Genomic DNA, 25,000 nt, shown 5'->3' with positions numbered 1-25,000 from the left:
AACGTGTGTGTGTGTGTGTGTGTGTTGCGGGGGGGGGGGGGGGGTTATGCCTGCCATCCCCTTTAACACTGCGTCAACCAGACCCAGCCAGGCCCAGCCCCCCAGCCCGCCTAGCTAGGCCCAGCCCGGCCCGGCTAGCTAGGCCCAGCCCGGCCCGGCTATGCCCAGCCCGGCTAGGCAGGCCCTGATGGATGTCACCTGCAGCTGTTTGTTGGTGATGCAGCTGTTGTTGGTGGTGCAGCTGCAACTGTTGTTGGTGATGCAGCTGTAGTTGGTGCAGCTGCAACTGTTGTTGGTGATGAAGCTGTAGTTGGTGCAGCTGCAACTGTTGTTGGTGATGCAGCTGTAGTTGGTGCAGCTGCAACTGTTGTTGGTGATGCAGCTGTTGTTGGTGGTGCAGCTGCAACTGTTGTTGGTGATGCAGCTGTAGTTGGTGCAGCTGCAACTGTTGTTGGTGATGAAGCTGTAGTTGGTGCAGCTGCAACTGTTGTTGGTGATGCAGCTGTAGTTGGTGCAGCTGCAACTGTTGTTGGTGATGAAGCTGTAGTTGGTGCAGCTGCAACTGTTGTTGGTGGTGCAGCTGCAACTGTTGTTGGTGATGCAGCTGTAGTTGGTGCAACTGTTGTTGGTGGTGCAGCTGTAGTTGGTGCAGCTGCAACTGTTGTTGGTGATGCAGCTGTAGTTGGTGCAGCTGCAACTGTTGTTGGTGAAGCTGTAGTTGGTGCAGCTGCAACTGTTGTTGGTGATGAAGCTGTAGTTGGTGCAGCTGCAACTGTTGTTGGTGGTGCAGCTGTAGTTGGTGCAGCTGCAACTGTTGTTGGTGGTGCAGCTGTAGTTGGTGCAGCTGCAACTGTTGTTGGTGATGCAGCTGTAGTTGGTGCAGCTGCAACTGTTGTTGGTGATGAAGCTGTAGTTGGTGCAGCTGCAACTGTTGTTGGTGGTGCAGCTGCAACTGTTGTTGGTGGTGCAGCTGTCGTTGGTGCAGCTGCAACTGTTGTTGGTGGTGCAGCTGCAAACTTGTAGGTGATGCAGCTGTTGTTGGTGCAGCTGCAACTGTTGTTGGTGATGCAGCTGCAAACTTCTTGGCGATGTAGCTGTAGTTGGTAGAGCTACAACTGTTGTTGGTGATACAGCTGTAGTTGGTGCAGCTGCAAACTTCTTGGTGATGCAGCTGTTGCTGTTGCAGCTGCAAACTTGTTGGTGATGCAGCTGTAGTTGGTGCAGCTGCAAACTTCTTGGTGATGCAGCTGTTGTTGGTGCAGCTGCAAACTTGTGGTGATGCAGCTGTTGTTGGTGCAGCTGCAACTGTTGTTGGTGATGTAGCTGTAGTTGGTACAGCTGCAACTGTTGTTGGTGATGAAGCTGTTGTTGGTGATGCAGCTGCAACTGTTGTTGGTGATGAAGCTGTTGTTGGTGCAGCTGCAACTGTTGTTGGTGATGAAGCTGTTGTTGGTGCAGCTGCAACTGTTGTTGGTGATGAAGCTGTTGTTGGTGATGAAGCTGTTGTTGGTGCAGCTGCAACTGTTGTTGGTGATGAAGCTGTTGTTGGTGCAACTGTTGTTGGTGATGCAGCTGTTATTAATGATGCATGTGTAGTTGGGGTAGCTGTAGCTATTATTGGTAATGCTGCTGCTACAGCTGTTGTTGGCGCTGTTACTGTATTTGGCGTCGCGCGTCATTGATGCTGGTAATGTATTTAGCGTCACTACAACGAATGTTACCGTTGCTGTATACGTTACCGTTGCTGTATACTTTTACCGTTGCTGTATACTTTACCGTTGCTGTATACTTTTACTGTTGCTGTATACTTTACCGTTGCTGTATACTTTACCGTTGCTGTACACTTTACCGTTGCTGTATACTTTACCGTTGCTATATACTTTACCGTTGCTGTATACTTTACCGTTGCTGTATGTTACCGTTGCTACTGTTTTTTTCGCTATCTGTTGTTCCTTCCGTTTCTGTTGTAAGTGCCGTTGCCATTATTGCTCCTGTTGCAGGCGCGAGTATTTTGTAGTCGATATTTTGGATGATCAAAGACAGTTAACAGTAGTATTTGAGGGGTATTTTGTGGTCGATATTTTGATTAATGAAAGGCATTTGATAGCAATATTTGAGGGGCATTTTGTGGTCGATATTTTGATTAATAAAACGCATTTGATAGCAATATTTGAGAGGTATTTTGTGGTCGATATTTTGGATAGTCAGACATTTTACTGGCAATATCTGAGGGGTATTTTGTGGTCAATATTTTGGATAGTCAAAGACTTTTACTAGCAATATCTGAGGGTATTTTGTGGTCAATATTTTAGATAGTCAAAAGACATTTAATAGCAATATCTGAAGGGTATTGTGTGGTCAATATCTGAAGGGTATTGTGTGGTCAATATCTGAAGGGTATTGTGTGGTCAATATCTGAGGGGTATTGTGTGGTCAATATCTGAGGGGTATTGTGTGGTCAATATCTGCGGGGTATTGTGTGGTCAATATCTGAGGGGTATTGTGTGGTCAGTATCAGAGGGGTATTGTGTGGTCAATATCTGAGGGGTATTGTGTGGTCAATATCTGAGGGGTATTGTGTGGTCAATATCTGAGGGGTATTGTGCGGTCAATATCTGAGGGGTATTGTGTGGTCAATATCTGAGGGGTATTGTGTGGTCAATATCTGAGGGGTATTGTATGGTCAATATCTAAGGGGTATTGTGTGGTCAATATCTGAGGGGTATTGTGTGGTCAGTATGTGAGGGGTATTGTGTGGTCAATATGTGAGGGGTATTGTGTGGTCAATATCTGAGGGGTATTGTGTGGTCAATATCTGAGGGGTATTGTGCGGTCAATATCTGAGGGGTATTGTGTGGTCAATATGTGAGGGGTATTGTGTGGTCAATATGTGAGGGGTATTGTGTGGTCAATATCTGAGGGGTATTGTGTGGTCAATATCTGAGGGGTATTGTGTGGTCAATATCTGAGGGTATTGTGTGGTCAATATGTGAAGGGTATTGTGTGGTCAATATCTGAGGGGTATTGTGTGGTCAATATCTGAGGGGTATTGTGTGGTCAATATCTGAGGGTATTGTGTGGTCAATATGTGAAGGGTATTGTGTGGTCAATATCTGAGGGGTATTGTGTGGTCAATATCTGAGGGGTATTGTGTGGTCAATATCTGAGGGGTATTGTGTGGTCAATATCTGAGGGTATTGTGTGGTCAATATGTGAAGGGTATTGTGTGGTCAATATGTGAGGGGTATTGTGTGGTCAATATCTGAGGGGTATTGTGTGGTCAATATCTGAAGGGTATTGTGTGGTCAATATCTGAGGGGTATTGTGTGGTCAATATCTGAGGGGTATTGTGTGGTCAATATCTGAGGGGTATTGTGTGGTCAATATCTGAGGGGTATTGTGTGGTCAATATCTGAGGGGTATTGTGTGGTCAATATCTGAGGGGTATTGTGTGGTCAATATCTGAGGGGTATTGTGTGGTCAATATCTGAGGGGTATTTTGTGATCAATATTTTGGGTCAAGACTTGGGATCATACAATTATATGTCGTTGTCAAAGGTCAGTAAGGAACCCACTTGGGATGTGTGCAAATTGGATGTCTTGTAAGTAGACCAAAAGCCACCGATCTACTTACATACTTAACTGCTCACTTATGTACTTAATGAATGTACGTAAGTGTTATTGGTAAGCCTTTAGCTTGCATAAGTACTGGTTCACTCCCTTACTTAATTCACTTAACTCATTTCTCCGCGTGGCTACTTACTTATTTACTTTAATCTTCTTAAGGAATGTAAGTATGTTTGTGATTTGAGGGGAATGGAGTGACGTAAGCTGGCGAAGCTCTATGTGGGATGGGGGGGGGGGGCGCTCAGTTGTATATATAAGAGGCCCTTGGTACTGACCCTTGGCACTGACCCTTAGTACTTGCCCTTGGCACTTGTCTTTGGCACTGACCCTTGGCATTACCCCTTGGTGCTTGCCCTTGGCACTGAGCAATGGTATTTGCCCTTGGCACACCGTTGGCACTTGCCCTTGGTACTACCCCTTGGCACTACCCTTGGTACTTGCCCTTGGCACTGCCTCTTGGCACTGACCCTTGGCATTACCCCTTGGTACTTGCCCTTGGCACTGAGCAATGGTAATTGCCCTTGGCACACCGTTGGCACTTGCCCTTGGTACTACCCCTTGGCACTACCCTTGGCACTGCCTCTTGGCACTTGCCCTTGGTACTACCCCTTGGCACTACCCCTTGTCACTGACCCTTGGTACTTGCCCTTGGCTATGCCACTTGGCACTGACCGTTGGCACTATCTCTTGGCACTGGCCTTTGGCACTGCCCCTTGGCACTACCCTTGGCACTGCCTCTTGGCACTTGCCCTTGGTACTACCCCTTGGCACTACCCCTTGTCACTGACCCTTGGTACTTGCCCTTGGCTATGCCACTTGGCACTGACCGTTGGCACTATCTCTTGGCACTGGCCTTTGGCACTGCCCCTTGGCACTTGCCCTTGGCACTACCCCTTGGTACTGCCTCTTGGCACTTGCCTTTGGCACTGCCCAGATTGGAGGGGGGGTGATCATGATCAGTGGTGGTAATTAGCGACCTGTGATTGGTGTAATTAGCACGAGGAGGGGGGGGTGAGGGGGGAGAGCAGACCGATGGGGGGGGTGGGTGTGGCGGGCACTTAAATCGAAGTGCTGTACTTAACACGAGGCACTTGGAGCTTAAGTGCCTTACTTGAGGCGCTGTCATTAGGGGTGGGGGGTGGGGGGTGTTGGTGTCACGGAGGGGGGGGGTGTTGGGACCCCACTGAACCACTGTGGGTAATTGGATTGTTAATTACTCGATGGCGGTAGTTAATGATAGCCCGTCGCCCATTGAGGTGGCCAACGTCTCGTGATGTACGCTGTACGCGGTGTTTGAGGGGGGAGGGTTGTTTGAGGGGGGGCGGTGTTTGAGGGGGAAGGGTGTTTGAGGGGGGGCAGGGTTGTTTGAGGGGGGCAGGGTTGTTTGAGGGGGGAGGGTTGTTTGTGGGGGGAAGGTTGTTTGAGGGGGGGCAGGGTTGTTTGAGGGGGGAGGGTTGTTTGAGGGGGGAGGGTTGTTTGAGGGGGAGGGGTGTTTGAGGGGGGAGTTGTTTGAGGGGGGAGGGTTGTTTGAGGGGGGAGAGGTTTGTTTGTTGAAGTGTACTGCTACCAGTAATTGCTTCGCAACGCAGGTGTCGTACGTCGAAACGTAGGTGTCGTACGTCGGAACGCAGGTGTCGTACGTCACAACGCAGGTGTCGTACGTCGAAACGTAGGTGTCGTACGTCGGAACGCAGGTGTCGTACGTCACAACGCAGGTGTCGTACGTCGAAACGTAGGTGTCGTACGTCGGAACGCAGGTGTCGTACGTCACAACGCAGGTGTCGTACGTCGCAACGCAGGTGTTGTACGTCGCTAACGCAGGTGTCGTACGTAGCAAACGCAGGTGTCGTACGTCGCAACGCAGGTGTCGTACGTCGCAAACGTAGGTGTATGTCGCAACGCAGTTGTCGCACACGTAGGTGTCGTACGTCGAAACGCAGGTGTCGTACACGTAGGTGTTAGACGAAGCGACGCGCAGGTGTCGTATGTCGCAACGCAGGTGTCGTACACGTAGGTGTTAGACGTAGCGACGCGCAGGTGTTACTGTGTCGGGCGTTGGAAGTCGCGACGCAGCCTTGACGCACGCGTCAAGCGTCGCTGCTCTGTCGTAGACGCAAAGGGGCGATGACAGAGTTTGGTTCGGTGTTGTTAGACGGAGAAGACCAGGGGGTTATGACGGAGAAGACCAGGGGTTGTGACGGAGAAGACCAGGGGTTGTTAGACGGAGAAGACCAGGGGTTGTGACGGAGAAGACCAGAGGTTGTGACGGAGAAGACCAGGGGTTATGACGGAGAAGACCAGGGGGTTATGGCGGAGAAGACCAGGGGGTTATGACGGAGAAGACCAGAGGGTTATGACGGAGAAGACCAGGGGTTGTTTGACGGAGAAGACCAGGGGTTATGACGGAGAAGACCAGGGGTTATGACGGAGAAGACCAGATGGTTGTTAGACGGAGAAGAGGTTGGACGGAGAAGACCAGAGGTTTGTTAGACGGAGAAGACCAGAGGGTTGTTAGACGGAGAAGAGCAGAGGTTGTGACGGAGAAGACCAGATGGTTGTTAGACGGAGAAGACCAGAGGGTTGTTATGACGGAGAAGACCAGGGGTTGTGACGGAGAAGACCAGATGGTTGTTAGACGGAGAAGACCAGAGGTTGTGACGGAGAAGACCAGGGTTGTGACGGAGAAGACCAGATGGTTGTTTGACGGAGAAGACCAGGGTTGTTTGACGGAGAAGACCAGAGGTTTATGACGGAGAAGACCAGAGGTTAGTGACGGAGAAGACCAGATGGTTGTTAGACGGAGAAGACCAGAGGTTGTTAGACGGAGAAGACCAGGGGTTGTGACGGAGAAGACCAGATGGTTGTTAGACGGAGAAGACTAGAGGGTTGTGACGGAGAAGACCAGAGGGTTGTGACGGAGAAGACCAGAGGGTTGTGACGGAGAAGACCATAGGTTGTGACGGAGAAGACCAAGTGTTGTTTGTGTGGGGGGGGAGAAGGGGAAGGGGAAGGGGAGGGGAGAAAAAGTTTTAATCACCCCAACTGCCATTTTGGGGGAGATATGTGTCTTGTTGTTGTTGTTGTTGTTGTTGTTGTTGTGTTTGGTGCCTGTGTTGATGTTGATTGTACGGGGGGAGGGGAGGAGGAGGAGAGGGGAGTTCTACACTGGTAGGGGTGAGGGAGAGGCGCCCCTCTCCCCCTCCCCCACCCCCCATTAAGTGAACTTTCTCCCCCCCTCCCGAACCCCTCTTTCTTATGTACGTTTTGAACTTTTACATGTTCTCTCTCTCTCTCTCTCTCTCTCTCTCTCTCTCTCTCTCTCTCTCTCTCTCTCTCTCTCTCTCTCTCTCTCTCTCTCTCTCACACACAAACCATTAATGTTAAAAATAATACAATAAATAATATATATAATATTCTTATATATATATATATATATATATATATATATATATTTTTTTTTTTCTTTGGCAGGTAAGTCTGGCTTGACCTGGTGACCTGGTGCTCGACGTGGTGACCTGGTGCCAGAGCTGGTGAGTGAATTAATCCCCTGTTGTTGACCTGGTGTTGCTCAAGTTAGTGACCTCTGTTGGTGACCTGGTGTCAAGAGCTTGAGTTGGTGACCCCCATATTGTGACCTGGTGACAGACCTTGAGTTAGTGACCCCCCCATATTCGTGACCTGGTGTCAAGACCTTGAGTTAGTGACCCCCCCATATTGTGACCTGGTGTCAAGAGCTTGAGTTGGTGACCCCCATATTGTGACCTGGTGTCATAGATGAGAGTGGGTGACCCCGTGTTGGTGACCTGGTGCCAGAGATGAGTGGGTGACCCCCATATTGGTGACCTGGTGTCACAGCTTGAGTGGGTGACCCCCATATTGGTGACCTGGTGCCAGAGATATGAGTGGGTGACCCCGTATTGGTGACCTGGTGCCAGAGATGAGAGTGGGTGACCCCGTATTGGTGACCTGGTGCCAGAGATGAGAGTGGGTGACCCCGTATTGGTGACCTGGTGTCATAGCTTGAGTGGATGACCCCGTATTGGTGACCTGGTGCCAGAGATGAGAGTGGATGACCCCGTATTGGTGACCTGGTGTCATAGCTTGAGTGGATGACCCCGTATTGGTGACCTGGTGCCAGAGATGTGAGTGGGTGACCCCGTATTGGTGACCTGGTGCCAGAGATGAGAGTGGGTGACCCCGTGTTGGTGACCTGGTGCCAGAGATGAGTGGGTGACCCCATATTGGTGACCTGGTGTCACAGCTTGAGTGGGTGACCCCCATATTGGTGACCTGGTGCCAGAGATGTGAGTGGGTGACCCCCATATTGGTGACCTGGTGCCAGAGATGAGAGTGGATGACCCCGTATTGGTGACCTGGTGCCAGAGATGAGAGTGGGTGACCCCGTGTTGGTGACCTGGTGCCAGAGATGAGTGGGTGACCCCCATATTGGTGACCTGGTGTCACAGCTTGAGTGGGTGACCCCCATATTGGTGACCTGGTGCCAGAGATGTGAGTGGGTGACCCCGTATTGGTGACCTGGTGCCAGAGATGAGAGTGGATGACCCCGTGTTGGTGACCTGGTGCCAGAGATGAGAGTGGGTGACCCCGTATTGGTGACCTCGAGGTCACACCAGTGCTGGTCAGCATTTTGTTTACGTCCTTCGTGATTGGCCCAGCCCGTCGCCGACCACGTGTGGCCTCCCTGCTGCTATTGGCTGTCGGGCCGAGCCAGCCTTGATCCCATTGGTGGACAGGTAATAAGACCCGTTTTCTTTATCGAGGTTTTTGCACCAATCAGGACGTAGCCAACTGTAAACATGCCATTTACAGTTTACGTTTTCTTTTATAAAGGGTGTTTACTTGTTTATATTTTTCGACCGTAAACTTATAATGGTTTACCCCCATGGCGGATTATAATGGGGTAATTAAGGGGGGTAATTAAGGGGAGTTTAAGAGGTTGTTTGAAAGACTTTAACATCCCTGGTTCTGGGAATATCATGGGGGGGGGGGGAAGGTGATTAGAGAGGGTCGTTAAGGAAGAATGAGGTTGAGTTCTACCATTATATCTATCTATCTATCTATCTATTGGGCCGCCAAGGGTCGAGGAGGTGATTAGAAAGGGTCGTTAAGGAGGAATGAGGTTGAGTTCTACCATTATATCTATCTATCTATCTATCTTTATCTATTGGGCCGCCCAGGGTCGAGGAGGGACGGGGTTCGAATCCTGGGTTGCGGCCGCCGGTCCCACAGTCAGCCCAGCTGTTCATCCACCCCAAGTGTTAGGGGTCGGTAACAAGGGTTCCCTAACCCCCAGTCTTGCCCTCCCCCTCCACCTCACGTCTCCCCCCCTCTCTCCCAGCCCCTCTCCCAGCGACTCTCCCAGCCCCTCTCGTAGCTCTCACCCACTGCCCCCCCTCTCCCAACCTCTTTCCCTGCCCTCTCTATTAACCCCTTTCCCTGCCCCTCTCCCAGCCCTCTCACAACTCTCTATCAACCCTCTTCCAACCCTCTCCCAGCCCCTCTCCCAGCTCCTCTCCCAGCCCCTCTCCCAGCGACTCTCCCAGCCCCTCTCGTAGCTCTCACCCCCCTGCCCCCCTCTCCCAACCTCTTTCCCTGCCCTCTCTATTAACCCCTTTCCCTGCCCCTCTCCCAGCCCCTCTCCCAGCGACTCTCCCAGCCCCTCTCCCAGCCCCTCTCCCAGCGACTCTCCCAGCCCCTCTCCCAGCGACTCTCGTAGCTCTCACCCCCTGCCCCCTCTCCCAACCTCTTTCCCTGCCCTCTCTATCAACCCCTTTCCCAGCCCCTCTCACAGCCCTCTCACAACCCTCTCCCAACCCTCTTCCAATCCTCTCCCAGCCCCTCTCCCAGCTCCTCTCCCAGCCCCTCTCCCAGCCCCTCTCGTAGCTCTCACCCACTGCCCCCCTCTCCCAACCTCTTTCCCTGCCCTCTCTATCAACCCCTTTCCCTGCCCCTCTCCCAGCCCCTCTCATAGCCCTCTCACAACCCTCTTCCAACCCTCTCCCTCTTCTCATATATGCTTCCTATATCTTTCTTTTTTTTTCCCTTCGCCCACATCTCTCGACCATTCCCCTCTCCCTACACCTCTCTCCCTCTCCCTCTCCCAGAGCTGCCCTGAGTCCCGTCCCCTCTCCCAGTGAGAGCGAGGCACTCTGACCAGCTCTCTCTCTCTCTCTCTCTCTCTCTCTCTCTCTCTCTCTCTCTCTCTCTCTCTCTCTCTCTCTCTCTCTCTCTATCTATCTATCTATCTATCTGTATGTCCGAAGACCAGGTTATCGTAACCCAAGGGTCGTATACCGTCGTGGTCAAGGGTCGTATACCGTCGTGGTCAAGGGTCGTATACCGTCGTGTTCAAGGGTCGTATACCGTCGTGGTCAAGGGTCGTATACCGTCGTGTTCAAGGGTCGTATACCGTCGTGGTCAAGGGTCGTATACCGTCGTGTTCAAGGGTCGTATACCGTCGTGGTCAAGGGTCGTATACCGTCGTGTTCAAGGGTCGTATACCGTCGTGCTCAAGGGTCGTATACCGTCGTGTTCAAGGGTCGTATACCGTCGTGGTCAAGGGTCGTATACCGTCGTGCTCAAGGGTCGTATACCGTCGTGTTCAAGGGTCGTATACCGTCGTGGTCAAGGGTCGTATACCGTCGTGTTCAAGGGTCGTATACCGTCGTGTTCAAGGGTCGTATACCGTCGTGGTCAAGGGTCGTATACCGTCGTGGTCAAGGGTCGTATACCGTCGTGGTCAAGGGTCGTATACCGTCGTGATCAAGGGTCGTATACCGTCGTGGTCAAGGGTCGTTCTCTCAAGATTTCCCCCACGTAGATTATGTAAGTGGTTTGTAGTGGGTGGGTCTTGGGAGGTGTAGGGGGTGTGTAGGTGTAGGGGGTGTGTAGGTGGGGGGGGACACTTAAGGGGCACTACAGCCCCCCCTCCCCCCCTTTAAAGTGAAACTTGGAACATGATTTTAAAAAAAAGAATTTTTTTTTGTGTGTGTGTGTGTGTGTCCGCCCATTTTTAAACCCGTTTTCTATGCGGGGCGACGCCGGGCGCGCGCGTTAAGAAAATGAGAGTTGAGAATGTAAACATTGTCTGGCCGCGCAGACCACAGGGTCTGTTGAAGACCCTCTCCCCTGGGGTCCACAGAGTCTGTTGAAGACCCCCTCTCCTGGGGTCCACAGAGTCTGTTGAAGACCTCCCCTCTCCCCTGGGGACCACAGGGTCTGTTGAAGACCTCCCCTGGGGACCACAGAGTCTGTTGAAGACCCCCTCTCCCCTGGGGACCACAGAGTCTGTTGAAGACCTCCCCTGGGGACCACAGAGTCTGTTGAAGACCTCCCCTCTCCCCTGGGGACCACAGAGTCTGTTCAAGACCTCCCCTCCCCTGGGGTCCACAGAGTCTGTTGAAGACCACCCCTGGGGACCACAGAGTCTGTTGAAGACCTCCCCTGGGGACCACAGAGTCTGTTGAAGACCACCCCTGGGGACCACAGAGTCTGTTGAAGACCTCCCCTGGGGACCACAGAGTCTGTTGAAGACCTCCCCTCTCCCCTGGGGACCACAGAGTCTGTTGAAGACCTCCCCTCTCCCCTGGGGACCACAGAGTCTGTTGAAGACCTCCCCTCCCCTGGGGTCCACAGAGTCTGTTGAAGACCACCCCTGGGGACCACAGAGTCTGTTGAAGACCTCCCCTGGGGACCACAGAGTCTGTTGAAGACCCCCTCTCCCCTGGGGACCACAGAGTCTGTTGAAGACCACCCCTGGGGACCACAGAGTCTGTTGAAGACCTCCCCTGGGGACCACAGAGTCTGTTGAAGACCCCCTCTCCCCTGGGGATCACAGAGTCTGTTGAAGACCTCCCCTCCCCTGGGGTCCACAGAGTCTGTTGAAGACCACCCCTGGGGACCACAGAGTCTGTTGAAGACCTCCCCTCTCCCCTGGGGACCACAGAGTCTGTTGAAGACCTCCCCTGGGGACCACAGAGTCTGTTGAAGACCCCCTCTCCCCTGGGGACCACAGTCTGTTGAAGACCTCCCCTGGGGACCACAGAGTCTGTTGAAGACCCCCTCTCCCCTGGGGTCCACAGAGTCTGTTGAAGACCTCCCCTGGGGACCACAGAGTCTGTTGAAGACCTCCCCTGGGGACCACAGAGTCTGTTGAAGACCCCCTTTCCCCTGGGGACCACAGAGTCTGTTGAAGACCCTCCCTCCCCTGGGGACCACAGAGTCTGTTGAAGACCTCCCCTGGGGACCACAGAGTCTGTTGAAGACCCCCCTCCCCTGGGGTCCACAGAGTCTGTTGAAGACCTCCCCCCTCCCTTAGGGTCCACAGAGTCTGTTGAAGACCCTCCCTCCCCTGGGGTCCACAGAGTCTGTTGAAGACCTCCCCTGGGGACCACAGAGTCTGTTGAAGACCCCCCTCCCCTGGGGACCACAGAGTCTGTTGAAGACCTCCCCTGGGGACCACAGAGTCTGTTGAAGACCCCCCTCCCCTGGGGTCCACAGAGTCTGTTGAAGACCCTCTCCCCTGGGGACCACAGAGTCTGTTGAAGACCCTCCCTCCCCTGGGGACCACAGAGTCTGTTGAAGACCCCCTCTCCCCTGGGGACCACAGAGTCTGTTTAAGATCCCCCCTGGGGTCCACAGAGACTCGGTTACAGACCCCCTGGGGACCACAGAAAGTCTGTGACAGACCCATGTGGTCCACAGAGACTTGGTTACAGACCCCCTGGGGTCCACAGAGTCTGTGACAGACCCCTGGGGACCACAGAGACTCTGTGGAAGACCCCCCTAGAGCCACAGAAAGGCTGTATAAGTCGCCACAGACCCTTCACAGCCGTAATCACACACACACACACACACACCCACACCCACACACACACACACACACACACACACAGTAATGGCCACAGAATGATTCCAGAAACCAATTTCTGACAGAGTCTATCACTCATGGCTGGGGGTTGTAACTTGGGTCGTGTGTGTGTGTGTGTGTGTGTGTGTGTGTGTGTGTGTGTGTATGTGTGTGTGTGTGTGTGTGTGTGTGTGTGTGTGTGTGTGATGCACGACCCCCGTATGGTCGTACCCGATCACGTGTGGTCGTGACCCCCCCGTCTGGCGCACGCTATAGCGAGGTCGCGACCTGCACGTGTATGAATGGCCACGTGGTGTGATGCGCGCGTGTTGTCTCCCCCCCCACACGTGGTGGCACGCGCCTCGCGCTCTCTTGCCCCCAACTCTTCGTTCTTACTTCGTTGTGTCTTTGACCGCCTCCCCTCCCCCTTTTAACGCCTCCCCCTTAACCCCTCCCTCTTTTAACCTCTCCCCTTAATCCCTCCCCCTTTTAACCACTCCCCTCTTTTAACCCTTCCCCTTAACCCCTCCCTTTTAACCTCTCCCCCTTAGCCCCTCCCTTTTAACCCCTCCCCCTTAACCCCTCCCGTTAACCCCTTCCCCCTCCGGCCTGGGTGGGGATGGGGGGGGTGGTTGTTGGGGAGGGAGGGAGGGGGGGGAGACTCAATCAATTAGCCACTAGTTCGCGCTTGTTAAGCGGCAGGTTGTTCGACCTAACGATGTTAGTTAGTGGGCCAACGGCGCATGACGGAGTGGGCCATTAGCGCACGCGCGTGCCAGCAGCATGGTGGGCGTGTGCAAGGCTAGACCACACGAGTTACAGGGACCTCGTTAGAGTGGCAGGGGGTCATAGGGCACGAGCCAGTAGGGTGTTGTTTACAGGGTTAATTACAGGGGATGTAGTTGTTAGAGAGTTGTGGTTAAAAGGGGTGTGTAGTTAGGGGGTTGTTAAAGCGGTTTGTGTGTGTGCGTGTGTTTACATTGTGTATATATACATTTGTGTGTGTACGTGTGTGTGTTTACATATGTGTATATATATGTACATTTGTGTGTATACATATATATATTATATATATATATATATATATATATATATATATATATATATATATATATATATATATATATATATATATAATTTGTGTGTGTGTATGTGTACATTATACATTTGCGTGTGTGTGTGTGTGTGTGTGTGTGTGTGTGTGTGTGTGTGTGTGTGTATCCTTATCCTTCCCCCAGTAGTGTACGATGCCCTTCCCGTGTCTGTACGTAAGGCTGAAAGTCCCCATTGTAGTGCTGGTGTTGCGTACGCCCCTCTGGCACTGATGGCGTAAAAAAAAAAAAAAAGGAGGGGGTCGTTAATTCAATAAGTTTGGTTCATGTGTTATTAATCTTCGTTTATGATGAGCGTTGTGAACTGGTACGAAAAATTCCCTGTGCCAGTTTGTATCATTGGGGTCGTAATACCTTAAGATTGTATAGGATAGTGAGTCTTATGGCTTGATTGCAGATTTTCTTTGAAAGGGACTTCGCCTCACAGTATACCCCGTTTTCTTTGAAAGGGACCCTCCTTCCCCCCTCACAGTATACCCCGTTTTCTTTGAAGGGCCCCCCCTCTCACAGTATACCCCGTTTTCTTTGAAAGGGACCCCCCCTCCCTCCCCTCTCAGTATACCCCGTTTTCTTTGAAGGGACCCCCCTCCCTCCCCTCACAGTATACCCCGTTTTCTTTGAAAGGGACCTCCCCTCCCCTCTCAGTATACCCCGTTTTCTTTGGAGGAACCCCCCTCCCTCCCCTCACAGTATACCCCGTTTTCTTTGAAAGGGACCCTCCCTCTCCTCACAATATACCCCGTTTTCTTTGAAAGGGACCCCTCCCCCCCCTCTCCTCACAGTATGCCCCGTTTTATTTGAAAGGGACCCCCCTCCCCTCTCTCACAGTATACCCCGTTTTCTTTGAAGGGACACCCCCTCACAGTATACCCCGTTTTCTTTGAAAGGGACCCCCCTCCTCTCACAGTATACCCCGTTTTCTATCAAGAGCACCCTCCACCCTCCCCCCCTCCTCACAATTGAAATAGTTTGAGACCCGACCTCAGTTTTCTACGAAGGAGAACTGGGCTTAATATTTAAGTATGTCTTGAGTAAATGATAGCAATGGGGAAAAGAAAATGTGATGATGACCATGTGTTTGTTTGTTTGTTTGTATTTACAGTTATTCGTCCGGTTTTCCTTTGTGTCTTTTTGTTGTTGTTGTTGTTGTTCTTGTCTTTGTTCTGTCTTGATGTGTTCACAGACTTGTTCTTCATGTTCTTCAGGGGGTGTTCTTAGTGTCTTTGTGTCTTCTTTTGTTCTTCATGTTCTTCAAGGGGTGTTCTAAGTGTCTTTGTGGCCCTTTATTTTTGTTGTTCTTGTCTTTGTTCTGTCTTGATGTGTTCACAGACTTGTTCTTCATGTTGTTCTTGTTCTTCATGTTCTTCAAGGAGTGTTCTTAGTGTCTTTGTGGCCCCTTATTGCCATTAGATAATGCTACGATTTTGTATTGGAAAGTCTTGGCTTATGATCATGGCTGAATATTCAGATATTGGAGTATTCTTATATTTAAGTTGAATATTAAGATATTGGAGTATTCTTATATTTAAGTTGAATATTAAGATATTGGAGTATTCTTATATTTAAGTTGAATATTAAGATATTGGAGTATTCTTATATTTAAGTTGAATATTAAGATATTGGAGTATTCTTATATTTAAGTTGAATATTAAGATATTGGAGTATTCTTATATTTAAGTTGAATATTAAGATATTGGAGTATTCTTATATTTAAGTTGAATATTAAGATATTGGAGTATTCTTATATTTAAGTTGAATATTAAGATATTGGAGTATTCTTATATGCAAGTTGAATATTCAGATATTGGAGTATTTTTATATTTAAGTTGAATATTAAGATATTGGAGTATTCTTATATTTAAGTTGAATATTAAGATATTGGAGTATTCTTATATTTAAGTTGAATATTAAGATATTGGAGTATTCTTATATTTAAGTTGAATATTCAGATATTGGAGTATTTTTATATTTAAGTTGAATATTAAGATATTGGAGTATTCTTATATTTAAGTTGAATATTAAGATATTGGAGTATTCTTATATTTAAGTTGAATATTAAGATATTGGAGTATTCTTTTATGCATGTTGAATATTCAGATATTGGAGTATTTTTATATTTAAGTTGAATATTAAGATATTGGAGTATTCTTATATTTAAGTTGAATATTAAGATATTGGAGTATTCTTATATTTAAGTTGAATATTAAGATATTGGAGTATTCTTATATTTAAGTTGAATATTAAGATATTGGAGTATTCTTATATTTAAGTTGAATATTAAGATATTGGAGTATTCTTATATTTAAGTTGAATATTAAGATATTGGAGTATTCTTATATTTAAGTTGAATATTAAGATATTGGAGTATTCTTATATTTAAGTTGAATATTCAGATATTGGAGTATTTTTATATTCAAGTAGAATATTCAGATATTTGATTATTCTGATCTTCAGGTTGAATATTTGATAGTATCGGATTACCTTACTTTCATCGGTATTTAGGTATTTAATTACTTGATTACTGCGATATTTTGCCCGATAGACTGGTCGTCCAGGATTCAGTTATAGTCTATTCTCGTAAACCCACATCCGATATTTTTTTCTTCTCTTCCGATTTCAGGAAATCCGATTACCTCGGTATTTTGATGCTGGCCGATCTGGTTTAATCGACCGATCGCGCGCGCGCGCGCGTGGTCAGTGGATGACCTCCATATAACCACGGTGGATTTAACAACCCCCCCTCCCCCGATTTCCACAACACACCCCATCCGGTTGTGTACAACTCGGATGCGTACGGGAGAGAGACTTATCCGATGCAACGGCCGGTTGTGCCGGTAACCGAAAGCGGGGCCTGGTATCCGGCCCTGCCCTTCGCCAGTGTGCGGAGCGCCCCAGGGATGCGACGGTACTCGAGGCAAGATCGAGTTTACTTTAGTCGCCCCTTCCCTTCCTCTAGTCGCCCCTTCCCTTCCCTCCCTTCCCGCTTTACTCGCCCCCCTTCCCTTCCTCCCTTCCCTTCCTCCTAAATCCCCTTCCTTCCCTCCTAAATCCCCTTCCTTCCCTCCTAAATCCCCTTTCTTGGAGCCACCCATTCCCTCCCCGTTGACCATTCGGGTCTTAAAAAAAAAAAACGGGACACACCCTAATGGCGCTACATCATTTAACTCCACTTGCGTAACTGCCAATTCTCCCGTCGTGGCTCGTAAGCCCAAAAAAAGGGGGGGCGGCGCGGCGCGGAAGGGGGCGTCTCCTCCTCCTCATCCAAAGGCGTCGCGACAGGCGTACAATGAGATTGGGTTTACGCGCGTCACTCCTAAAACCGTGTCGTGAGTCGTTACGCGTCAGGGACCAGGGAAGCCCCCAGTGGGTGCGACAGGAGAGTGGAAAGATGTGAGTGTATATGAGTCGTCCCCCCTTGAAGGCCTGTCGTGTGTCGTTCCATCCTCGTGGGCAGAGAGAAACCCCCCCAGGAAGGTGCGACAATATTGTGATGAAATTATGTTTATTTTAGTTACCCCTAAAAAAACCTAAAATCCACGTCTTACTTCGTTATTCATAGTTATTATTGTTTATTCCACGTCGTATTTCGTTATTCAATGTTATTATTGTTTTTTCTTGTGTTAAATGCCGTTATATTATAGGGAAAATAACTTGTATTGCCTTGAAATACAGAACCCAGGAGGGTGCGACCATACTGTGATGAAATTATGTTTATTTTAGCTACCCCTAAAAAACCCTAAAATCCACGTCTTACTTCGTTATTCAGTTATTATTATTGTTTATTCCACGTCGTACTTCGTTATTCAATGTTATTATTGTTTTTTCTTGTGTTAAATGCCGTTATATTATAGGGAAAATAACTTGTATTGCCTTGAAATACAGAACCCAGGAGGGTGCGACGATATTGTGATGAAAGTATGTTTATTTTAGTTACCCCTTAAAACCCCCAAAATCCACGTCGTACTTCGTTATTCAGTTATTATTATTGTTTATTCCACGTCGTACTTCGTTATTCAGTGTTATTATTGTTTATTCCACGTCGTATTTCGTTATTCAGTGTTATTGATTTTTCTTGTGTTAGATGACTTTATGTAATAGGGTGCGACAATATTGTGATGAATTTATGTTTACTTCAGATACCCATTAAAAAAAAATCCCTAAATCCACTTCGTACTTCGTCATCCAATTTTTTTTTTTATTGTTTTTTCTTGTGTTAAATGAGTTCATGGAATAGGGGAAAAATAACTTGTATTACTTTGAACTACTTAGAATACAATAGATATCAAACCCTGTAATGTATGAAGTTATTGTATGATGTATGATCGTATTTATTTGCGTCTCTCTCGTTTTCCTTGGATGTTTTCGACCAGTAGAAGGGAGTGAACAGCGACTTCGCCAAGGAGGTAATAGCAGTGTTAGTAGTAGTAGTGATAGAAGTGGTAGTAGTGGTAGTAGTAGTAGTAGTAGTAGTAGTAGTAGTAGTAGTAGTAGTAGTAGAAGTAGGCACAAGACCAGCAGAAGGAGGGTGTGTGTGTGTGTGTGTGTGTGTGTGTGTGTGTGTGTGTGTACCCCGCCCAGCAGGACCAGCCACGCCACGAATATATAGCCACGGGAAAAACCCTGGTACTAGCGAGCGCGGCAGCGGCGCCGGATGCCGCAGGTGCCAAGCCACCGCAGAGGGATTGAACTGGAATAACATCAAACACCAGCCGTGGCGAGAGGGAAGGGAGGAAGGGAAGTGGTGATGGACAGGAGAAAGTGGACGTCTTTCCCAGAAGTGGAGGAATGGTAGGGTGGGCTGGAAAGGGGTACGTGGAACATCTGTCCCCCTTCCCCTTCCAGTCTGGAAGGGCTGGACGCGGCGGCTGGAAGACCCTCCCCCCCCAGACCCCCCCCAGACCCCCCCCCCCTGTAGCCACAAGGGGCCCCCTTCCCTTCCCACGCCCGACGAAGAAGACCAGGTCACAGACGGCGTGGGACAGAGAGGGACAATGGGAGGTTTTTTTTTTGGGGGGGGGGGTCTCTGTGGTCTTCCAGCGCGGCGGCGTGGTCCAGGTCTTCTGGAAACGCCATCTGTCTGTGTGTGTCCAGAGACGAAGGGCGTGAAGACGTGGCTCCTCCTTCTTCTTCTCCTCCTCCGTGGAGGGGGATGGAGGGGTCGTCATTATCGGGTAATGAGTGAACTGCCTCGTCTCGTTTTTCGTGACCTGAGGATCGGCTCAAAGAAGATGGGAGAGGGAGATGAGAGAGGGAGAGGAAGGAAGGAAGGGGGAAAATAAAAACCTGGAAGTGGCTCTTCGGTGCGACGAGGCCAGACCACGCACCAGACACACGAAGGTCATGTTGCTTGCAGATTCAACCACCTCCCCCTTCCACTTCCCCCTTCCACCCTCCCTCTCCACCCATCCCACCCAGCGGGGGGGGGGGGGGGGGGGGGCCGGGGAACACTGTATATATTGATCTGGGATGCTTATGACCTCACCATTGATGTACCATTGTATTCCAGCTGCCTCTCACTCTTCCACCCACTCACACCCACCCCACTCTTCCACCCACCCCACTCTCACCCACCCCCACTCTCACCCACCCCACTCTCACCCAACCCCACTCACCCAACCCCATCCCATCTCTCTCTCTTCCAGACCTTCTCTTCACGGCGCTATTAACAGACGCCGATCTGACCCCACACCCCCTTTCCCATCCTATTAGTTCTATTTTCCTCCAAGGATGATGGGATGGGATGGGATGGGATGGGAAACCTGATGCTTTTAATCAGCTGGGGCACGTCTCTGGGGCTGGTTGTGACGTGTGGGTGTATAACTGGAAGTGATTTCAGAGGTTGTGACGTGTGTGACGTGTGTGTGTGTGTGTGTGTGTGTGTGTGTGTGTAACTGGGAGTGATTACAGAGGTTGTGACGTTATAACTGGCAATTATTCCATGGAGGTTGTGAGGTGCATGTGTGGCAGCCATTACAGAGGTTGTGACGCAGGTATGTTTATGTACAGGTTGTGACGCACGTATGTTTATGTACAGGTTGTGACGCAGGTATGTTTATGTACAGGTTGTGACGCAGGTATGTTTATGTACAGGTTGTGACGCAGGTATGTTTATGTACAGGTTGTGACGCAGGTATGTTTATGTACAGGTTGTGACGCAGGTATGTTTATGTACAGGTTGTGACGCAGGTATGTTTATGTACAGGTTGTGACGCAGGTATGTTTATGTACAGGTTGTGACGCAGGTATATGTTGTAACAACCCTTTTTTCCTAGGGTTGTACAGCCTTTACGTAACAACCGTTCCAGACGTGACGCATGGGTTCAACAACCATGCCAGTGGTTGTGACTTTAGACTTGTAACAAGCGGCCACAACACACACAGGTGTTGTGTGTTGAGCGAGATTTCTATTTCTTTCTTTCCTTTTTTTTCTTCTTCCAGAGGACGCCATTGGTCCAGGCTTGCAGCTGATCCAGCCTCCAGATCTCTCTCTCTCTCTCTCTCTCTCTCTCTCTCTCTCTCTCTCTCTCTCTCTCTCTCTCTCCCTCTCTCCCCCCCCCCTCTCTCTCTCTCTCTCTCTCTCTCTCTCTCTCTCTCTCTCTCTCTCTCTCTCTCTCTCTCTCTCTCCTCTCTCCCTCTCCCTCCCTCCCTCCCTCCCTCCCTCCCTCTCTCTCTCTCTCTCTCTCTCTCTCTCTCTCTCTCTCTCTCTCTCTCTCTCTCTCTCTCTCTCTCTCTCTCTCCCCGCTCGCTCTCTCTCTCTCTCTCTCTCTCTCTCTCTCTCTCTCTCTCTCTCTCTCTCTCTCTCTCTCTCTCTCTCTCTCCCCGCTCTCTCTCTCTCTCTCTCTCTCTCTCTCTCTCTCTCTCTCTCTCTCTCTCTCTCTCTCTCTCCTCCCCGCTCTCTCTCTCTCTCTCTCTCTCTCTCTCTCTCTCTCTCTCTCTCTCTCTCTCCCCGCTCTCTCTCTCTCTCTCTCTCTCTCTCTCTCTCTCTCTCTCTCTCTCTCTCGCGAAAGACCTTGGATGATAACATGGTGTTTACACTTCGTTACTGTGGTGATAAGTGTAAAAGATTTACTGTAAATGCTGTTAGAACCGTAAATTTCGTGATAAGCTTAAAAGATTTATTGTAAATTATCTTAGAACTGTAAATTTGGTGATAAGGGTAAAAGATTTACTGTAAATTTGGTGATAGACGTAAAAGATTGACTGTAGATTATCTTAGAGCTGTAAATTTGGTGATAAGCGTAAAACGATTTACCGTAAATGACATTAGAGCTGTAAATTTGGTGATAAGCGTTAAACGATTTACCGTAAATGACATTAGAGCTGTAAATTTGGTGATAAGCGTAAAACGATTTACCGTAAATGACATTAGAGCTGTAAATTTGGTGATAAGCGTAAAACGATTTACCGTAAATGACATTAGAGCTGTAAATTTGGTGATAAGCGTTAAACGATTTACCGTAAATGACGTTAGAGGTGTAAATTGTAAATGTTGTATTGACTTATGTCTGGGTTAGGCAGGTAGACAGTGGTACACTGCTTAGTGTTATCTTCAGTGGGGGGTTCCAGACCCCCCCCCACCCCGTGGTTGCCTGCTGCTGGAACCAAGGGGGGGAAGGGAGGGGAGATTCCAGGCTTCCAGGCCTGGTGAATGTTGAGAGGGGAGGGGAGGGGAGGAAGGGGAGGTCTCATTCCAGGCTTCCAGGCCCCTCTCCCCTCGTTGGGGAGGGGAGGTCATGATTCCAGGCCCCCGCCCTCCTTCCCTTCCTTCCCTTCGTTGCATGGAACTGGAATCCAGTCGAGGGGAAGACAATGTCAACCAACAGAAGCCTCTCCCCCCCCCACCGACCCTATCTGCTGCGGGGGGGGGGTTTCACCCAGGGGCTTCCAGGGGGCTTCCAGGGGGCTTCCAGGGGCCTTATGAAGCCGCCGTAACATAACTTCCTGGAATATGACTCCTGGAACACCCCCCCCTCCTTAGGGGGAAGGGAAGGGGGGGAGGGGAAGAAGTGGCGGAGGCGTGGATGGGGGGGGGAGGGAGGGGGGATCTGAAAGTGTCCTTTGTGCCAGGGGATCATAAGGGTGAGTTTCGAGTGGGTTTATCGCCGGTGGTTATAAAGGAGGGGAGAAGGAGGGGAAGGTGAGGGGAGGGGAGGAGGAGGAGGTGAGGGGAGGGGAGAAGGTGAGTTGTTGTGCGCATTATACTGACTGGGATGACGGCGATGTCTCCAGCCACTTACTGGAACGACTGCGTTACGTGGCTCCTGGTCTGGGCCCTGGAACACATGTTCCAGGTGGCGGGGCGCCGTGCACGTGCGTGTGTGTGATGGTGCGTGGGGGCGTGGGGGCGTGGGTCCTGGAAGGTGTTTCCAGCGAGCGCGCGGGCCAGCCTCAACCTGCAAGCACGTCTGGTGACGCAGACCTCCCCTTCCCTGGGTCACCACCGAGGCCTTGGCCTCCTCCGTGTTCTGACCTCCAGTCTTGCTGCTCCTGCTGGCTGGCTGGCCTCCAGCACCGTGACCTCCAGTCTTGCTGCTCCTGCTGGCTGGCTGGCCTCCAGCACCGTGACCTCCAGTCTTGCTGCTCCTGCTGGCTGGCTGGCCTCCAGCACCGTGACCTCCAGTCTTGCTGCTCCTGCTGGCTGGCTGGCCTCCAGCACCGTGACCTCCAGTCTTGCTGCTCCTGCTGGCTGGCTGGCCTCCAGCACCGTGACCTCCAGTCTTGCTCCTGCTGGCTGGCCTCCAGCACACGTGACCTCCAGTCTTGCTCCTGCTGGCTGGCCTCCAGCAGACGTGACCTCCAGTCTTGCTCCTGCTGGTTGGCTGGCCTCCAGCACCGTGACCTCCAGTCTTGCTCCTGCTGGCTGGCTGGCCTCCAGCAGACGTGACCTCCAGTCTTGCTCCTGCTGGCTGGCCTCCAGCCCCGTGACCTCCAGTCTTGCTCCTGCTGGCTGGCTGGCCTCCAGCACCGTGACCTCCAGTCTTGCTCCTGCTGGCTGGCCTCCAGCACACGTGACCTCCAGTCTTGCTCCTGCTGGCTGGCCTCCAGCAGACGTGACCTCCAGTCTTGCTCCTGCTGGTTGGCTGGCCTCCAGCACCGTGACCTCCAGTCTTGCTCCTGCTGGCTGGCTGGCCTCCAGCAGACGTGACCTCCAGTCTTGCTCCTGCTGGCTGGCCTCCAGCCCCGTGACCTCCAGTCTTGCTCCTGCTGGCTGGCTGGCCTCCAGCACCGTGACCTCCAGTCTTGCTCCTGCTGGCTGGCCTCCAGCACCGTGACCTCCAATCTTGCTCCTGCTGGCTGGCCTCCAACACCGTGACCTCCAGTCTTGCTCCTGCTGGCTGGCCTCCAGCACCGTGACCTCCAGTCTTGCTCCTGCTGGCTGGCCTCCAGCACCGTGACCTCCAGTCTTGCTCCTGCTGGCTGGCTGGCCTCCAGCACCGTGACCTCCATTCTTGCTCCTGCTGGCTGGCCTCCAGCACCGTGACCTCCAGTCTTGCTCCTGCTGGCTGGCCTCCAGCACCGTGACCTCCAGTCTTGCTCCTGCTGGCTGGCCTCCAGCACCGTGACCTCCAATCTATGGGGTGATTAAGCGTTAGTTAGTGACGTGTTAGTGCCTTTCAGAAAGCGTTTGTTGTTAGATGTGGTTACGCGTTAGTGCTTTAGCCGTGGGTCGTATACCTACGTCGTGGTCAAGGGTCGTATACCTACGTCGTGGTCAAGGGTCGTATACCTACGTCGTGGTCAAGGGTCGTATACCCACGTCGTGGTCAAGGGTCGTATACCCACGTCGTGGTCAAAGGTCGTATACCTACGTCGTGGTCAAGGGTCGTATACCTACGTCGTGGTCAAGGGTCGTATACCTACGTCGTGGTCAAGGGTCGTATACTTACGTCGTGGTCAAGGGTCGTATACTTACGTCGTGGTCAAGGGTCGTATACCCACGTCGTTGTCAAGGGTCGTATACCTACGTCTTGGTCAAGGGTCGTATACCTACGTCGTGGTCAAGGGTCGTATACTTACGTCGTGGTCAAGGGTCGTATACTTAGGTCGTGGTCAAGGGTCGTATACTTAGGTCGTGGTCAAGGGTCGTATACTTACGTCGTGGTCAAGGGTCGTATACCTACGTCGTGGTCAAGGGTCGTATACCTACGTCGTGGTCAAGGGTCGTATACCTACGTCGTGGTCAAGGGTCGTATACCTACGTCGTGGTCAAGGGTCGTATACCTACGTCGTGGTCAAGGGTCGTATACCTACGTCGTGGTCAAGGGTCGTATACCTACGTCGTGGTCAAGGGTCGTATACCTACGTCGTGGTCAAGGGTCGTATACCTACGTCGTGGTCAAGGGTCGTATACTTACGTCGTGGTCAAGGGTCGTATACCTACGTCGTGGTCAAGGGTCGTATACCTACGTCGTGGTCAAGGGTCGTATACCCACGTCGTGGTCAAGGGTCGTATACCTACGTCGTGGTCAAGGGTCGTATACCTACGTCGTGGTCAAGGGTCGTATACCTACGTCGTGGTCAAGGGTCGTATACCTACGTCGTGGTCAAGGGTCGTATACCTACGTCGTGGTCAAGGGTCGTATACCCACGTCGTGGTCAAGGGTCGTATACCTACGTCGTGGTCAAGGGTCGTATACCTACGTCGTGGTCAAGGGTCGTATACCTACGTCGTGGTCAAGGGTCGTATACCTACGTCGTGTTCAAGGGTCGTATACCCACGTCGTGGTCAAGGGTCGTATACCTACGTCGTGGTCAAGGGTCGTATACCTACGTCGTGGTCAAGGGTCGTATACCTACGTCGTGGTCAAGGGTCGTATACCCACGTCGTGGTCAAGGGTCGTATACCTACGTCGTGGTCAAGGGTCGTATACCTACGTCGTGGTCAAGGGTCGTATACCTACGTCGTGGTCAAGGGTCGTATACCCACGTCGTGGTCAAGGGTCGTATACCTACGTCGTGGTCAAGGGTCGTATACCCACGTCGTGGTCAAGGGTCGTATACCCACGTCGTGGTCAAGGGTCGTATACCTACGTCGTGGTCAAGGGTCGTATACCTACGTCGTGGTCAAGGGTCGTATACCTACGTCGTGGTCAAGGGTCGTATACTTACGTCGTGGTCAAGGGTCGTATACCTACGTCGTGGTCAAGGGTCGTATACTTACGTCGTGGTCAAGGGTCGTATACCTACGTCGTGGTCAAGGGTCGTATACCTACGTCGTGGTCAAGGGTCGTATACCTACGTCGTGTTCAAGGGTCGTATACCTACGTCGTGGTCAAGGGTCGTATACCTACGTCGTGGTCAAGGGTCGTATACCTACGTCGTGGTCAAGGGTCGTATACCTACGTCGTGGTCAAGGGTCGTATACCTACGTCGTGGTCAAGGGTCGTATACC

At 50.8% G+C, this 25,000-nt stretch overlaps 1 protein-coding gene across 9 annotated transcripts in view; it reads left to right on the top strand.

The window, feature by feature from the left end:
* The window catches only part of EndoA (SH3 domain containing GRB2 like, endophilin-A), a 269,917-nt gene that overhangs the window by 80,388 nt on the left and 164,529 nt on the right, over positions 1–25,000 (top strand). Inside the window, exon 1 of one of the 9 annotated variants that reach the window (XM_071662134.1) lies at positions 7,140–7,157. The exons of the other annotated variants lie outside the window; for them this stretch is intronic. The gene's annotated coding sequence lies outside the window, so the exon portion shown is untranslated. Of the gene's footprint in view, positions 1–7,139; positions 7,158–25,000 lie in introns of those variants that run through there. 9 annotated transcript variants of the gene reach the window in all.

Source organism: Panulirus ornatus, chromosome 5, assembly GCF_036320965.1.
Source record: "Panulirus ornatus isolate Po-2019 chromosome 5, ASM3632096v1, whole genome shotgun sequence".
Taxonomy (NCBI): Eukaryota; Metazoa; Arthropoda; class Malacostraca; order Decapoda; family Palinuridae; genus Panulirus; species Panulirus ornatus.
The sequence above is the reverse complement of the archived record's forward strand: the minus strand, read 5'-3'. Positions and strand labels throughout refer to the sequence as shown.